General features: G+C 38.5%; 1 protein-coding gene across 1 annotated transcript in view; it reads left to right on the top strand.

Annotated features, from left to right (window-relative positions):
- Positions 1–4,873, top strand: part of LOC309865787 (endogenous retrovirus group K member 7 Env polyprotein-like) — a 1,143,634-nt gene that overhangs the window by 704,009 nt on the left and 434,752 nt on the right. The gene's annotated exons all lie outside the window — the stretch shown is intronic.

The following is a 4,873-nucleotide window of genomic DNA, read 5'->3' as shown; positions in this document are numbered from 1 at the left end:
CAAGAGTGTGGCCTATGAAGGTTCCAGAATCTATGTCATAACAAAGAACTGGAACTTTAGAGAGGCAAGAAGAAAGGAAGAGGAGAACCAAGATACTGGGAAGATTTCAGAATATTTTAAAAGACTTTAAACTTGTGATTTTTGAAGGGAGTTTATCTGTACTCTGGAATAAGTTCTAATTTTCTAGCGATTTTGAGGCCAGAGACTCTATTTCCATCATCCTTGTAACTCTTGAGGCAGAGAACGTCCTATGGAATAGGCACTTAATACATGTTTAATAATTAGAAATGAGAAAAATTCCCAAATCTCTTTAAAAGAAGGACCTTGAAACAAATGGAGGGTGAGCCAGTGAAGCCCAGATATTAAGGTTAGATAGTAAGAGAAAGTGAAGAGGTCTGTGGTGCTAGGAAGAAAAAGCCAATGAATGGGATTTCAAGCCACTGGAGAACAAGAGGAGTAATAAAACCATACAGCTTTATTATAACTATAATGCTTTATGGTAAATACATATCTTACATGTACAAACTTATTTAATCCTTAATAATGTTTACAATGAAACCCTCCACCTGAGACATCTGAAGTCACCTAGCCAACAACTGGCAGAGTTTCTGACTCCAGAGCACACTCTATTCACAAAATCACATTTCATTTCAATCTTGGGGGCCTACTCTTCATGGTAGTGTGGTATAGTGTGCTATAGGCTGAGCTGTCAGCCACTGGAGGAGCAAAGTAATGGCCAGTTTTAGGATGCTCTACCCTCCATGTTTTGGGCAGCTCTGGACTACTGATTTATTTTTCACCCATCGCCCCACTGACTTCCCTCTGGCAACCATCAGTTTGATCTCTATAATTAAGAGGCTGCTTCTTGGTTAGTCTCTCTCTTTTTTTTTTCCTTTGTTCATTTGTTTCGTTTCTTAAATTCCACATATGGTACTTATCTGTCTGATTTATTTCACTTAGCATTGTAGTCTCTAAGTCCATCCATGTTGTTGCAAATGGCAAGATTTCATTCTTTCTTATGGCTGAATAATACTGCATATTATATATATATATAAATATATAATATATTATATATGTATGTACACATGTTTGTATATACACATGTGTATGTGTGTATATACATACGTGTGTATATACATACATACATATATATATATAATCTCACATTCATCATCTCTTGTGGTTTTTTTTTAAATTTTAGCCATTCTGATACATGTGAGGTGATAATTCATTGTTTTCTTTTCTCCAGGCCCTGTTTTTTTAATTTATTTTTATTTTTTTAATTTCTTTTCAGTGTACCAGAATTCATTGCTTATGTAGATTGTCATTTTGATTTGCATTTCCCTGATGCTGAGTGAAGTTGAAGATCTTTTCATGTGTCTATTGGCCATCTGGGTGTCTTCTTTGGAGAAATGTCTGCTTATGTCTTCTGCCCATCTTTTTTAAAGATTGTATTTATTTATTTGACACACACAGAGAGAGAGAGAGAGAGAGAGAGAGAGTGAGAGAGAGAACAAAAGCAGGGGGAGTGGGAGAGGGAGAAGAAGGCCTCCAACTGAGTAGGGAGCCCAATACAGGGCTTAATCCCAGGACCTTGGGATCATGACCTGAGCCAAAGGCGGTCACTTAACCAACTGAGTCACCCAGGCACCCCTTCTGCCCAATTTTTAATAGGATTATGTTTTGAGTTGAATCGTATCAGTTCTTTATATATTTTGGATATTACCCTTTATTGGCTATGCCATTTGCAAATATCTTCTCCCATTCCATGGATTGCCTTTTAGTTTTGTTGTTTCCTTTGCTGTGCAGAAACTTTTTATTTTGATGTAGCACCAATAGTTTATTTTTGCTTCTGTTTCCAATGCCTTAGGAGATATATCTAGAAAGATGTTGCTATGGGCAACATCAGAGAAATTACCACCTGTGCTCTCCTCAAGGATTTTTATGGTTTGGGGTCTCACATTTATGTTTAACCAATTTAGAGTTTATTTTGTGTGGTGCAAGAGAATGGTCCAGTTTCATTCTTTTGGATATAACTGTCCAATTTTGCCAGCACCAGTTGTTGAAAAGACTATCTTTTGGCCACTGTATCTTCATTTATCCTGTGTCAAAGATTAATTGACCATATAATTGTGGATTATCTCTTCTGTTCCATTGATCTATGTGTCAGTTTTTATGCCAGTACTGTGCTGTTTTACTCCCTACTGTTTTGCAATATAACTTGAATTCTGGAATTTTAATACCTCCTGGTTTTTCTTTCTCAAGGTTGTTTTGATTAATCAGGGTCCTTTGAGTTCCCATAGAGATTTTAGGATTGTGTGTTCTAGTTCTGTGAAGAATACTGTTAGTATTTTGATAGAGATTGCATTTTATCTGTAGATTGATTTGGGTAGTATAGACCTTTTAACAATATTTGTTCTTCCAAACGGAGTAGTTTTTTTTTTTTTAATTTCACTTTTAGTTGCTTCATTACTAGTGTAGAAAAATGCAGGATATTTATGCCCATTGATTTTGCGTTCTGTAACATTACCAAATTCACTTGTCTAGTAGATCTAGTAGTTATATGATGGTCTTTAGGATTCTTTTTAAATTATTTTTATTATCATATAAAAATTATTTTTATTAACATATAATGTATTATTTGTCCCAGGGGTACATGTCTGTGAATCATCAGACTTACACATTTCACAACACATACCATCCCCAGTGTCCATAACCCAACCACCCTATCCCTACCCTCCCACGTCCCAGCAATCCTGTTTGTTTTGTGAGATTAAGAGTCTCTAGTGGTTTATCTCTCTCCCAATCCCATCTTGTTTCATTTTTTCCTTCCCTACCCCTACAACCCCCTGCCCTGCCTCTCAAATTTCTCATATCAGAGAGATCATATGATCTTTGTCTGTCTCTGATTGATTTATTTTGCTCAGCATAATTCCCTCTAGCTCCATCCAGACCATGGCAAATGGAAAGATCTCATTTCTTTTGATAGCTCCATAGTATTCCATTATATATATATATATATATATATATATATATATATATATATACCACTTTTTCTTTATCCATTCATCTGTTGATGGACTCTAGGTTCTTTCCATAGTTTGGCTATTGTGGACATTGCTGCTATAAATATTCAGGTGCATGTGCCCCTTCATTTGTATCTTTAGGGTAAATACCCAGTAGGGTGATTGCTGGGTCATAGGGTAGCTCTATTTTCAACTTTTTGAGGAACCTCCATGCTGTTTTCCAGAGTCGCTACTCTAACTTGCATTCCCACCAACTGTAGGAGGGCTCCCCTTTCTCCATCCTCGCCAACATCTGTCATTTCCTGACATTAATTTTAGCCATTCTGACTGGTGGATTTTCTATGTATAGTACCATGTCATCCATGAATTGTGAGAGTTTTACATCTTATTTCTTTTCCAGTTTGGATGCCTTTTTCATTTTCTATGTACTGTTTTTCATTTTCTATGTACTGTTGCTAGGAATTCCATTACTATGTTGAATAAAAGTGGTGAAGGTGGATATCCTTCTCTTGTTCCAGACCTTAGAGGAAAAGGTCGCAATTTTTTACCATTGAGTGTGATGCTGGCCATAGATTTTTCATAAATGGCCTTTATTATGTTGAGACATGTTCCATTTAAACTCACTTTGCAGAGGGTTTTTATCATAAATATATGTACTTTGTGAAATGCCTTTTCCAGGAAGGAGTCAAGATGGCAGAGGAGTAGCAGACTGAGATGACATCAGGGCCTAGTCAGCTAAATAGCTATCAAACAATTCTGAACACCTACAAACCCAACTGAAGATCGAAGAAAAGAAGAGCAGCAATTCTAGAAACAGAAAATTGACACTCGTCCTAGCTTTCAGAAGTTGTCAGAAGTGAATCCGAAGTGATGGAAAGATAGACCATAGGGGAAGGGGCCAGTTCCTGGCAAGCAGTGGAGCAACAGGGCACAAAATTCAAACTTTTAAAAGTCTGCTCCACTGAGGCACATAGCTCCAGAGGCTAAATGGGTCCTTGTGGGGACAGTGTAGTCTCAGGTCATGGGGTCACAGAATGATTGGGGTGTCTGAGTGTAGCAGAGCTCACAGGTCTCACAGTGGGGAAGCCAGCTACAGAGATGGACCCAAGGCATGAGCTCTCAGCTTGGGGCTATTTTAAATTGTGATCTGCAGCACAATTGGACCACTGCTCTTTGAGAGGGACCCCACAAGTAGCAGACCCAGGGAGACCCAACTTCACCCACTGGAAGAGCAGAGAAGCAGGAATCTGTTGGGTTTGGAGACTCCAAACAGGACTGTGTGCCTGAGACAGAAATACTAAGTCACAGACTGGGTGAGTTTGGAGTGTGGCCGGAGACCAGGGAGATGGGAGAGACTGAAAGCTTTTCTCCGAGGGTGCACTGAGGAGTGGGGCCCCAAGCTCTCAGCTCCTCTGGGCCAGAGATTCAAAGGCACCATTTTCATTCCCATCCTCTAGAGCTCTAAGGGAAAGTGTTCAGATAACAGAAGTTACCGAGAGTGAACCCGAGCAGATTACTTAGCCTGGCCTCTGGCAAGGGTGGCCCAACTCCACCTCTGGCAAAGACATTTGATAATCACTACAAAAGTGTCCCCCCCAAGACCAGCAAGATCTTCCAGCTAAGACCAAGCTCACTGATCAAGGAGAACAGAAGAATTCCAGAGAGGGGAAGGTAAAGTATGAAATACATGGCCTTCCCCCCATGGTTCTTCAGTCTTTAAAAGTTAATTAAATTTTTTGATTTTACTTTTTCCTTATTCTAATTTTTGTAACTTTTCCTTTTCCTCTTTTAACGTTTATTAACTAGTTTATCTTAACAATACCTTTCTAAAAAAATTCTTTTTAAAA

Source organism: Mustela nivalis (genome assembly GCF_964662115.1).
Source record: "Mustela nivalis genome assembly, chromosome: 5".
Lineage (NCBI taxonomy): Eukaryota > Metazoa > Chordata > Mammalia > Carnivora > Mustelidae > Mustela > Mustela nivalis.
Note: the sequence above shows the minus strand (reverse complement) of the source record. Positions and strands in the feature narration are given on the sequence as shown.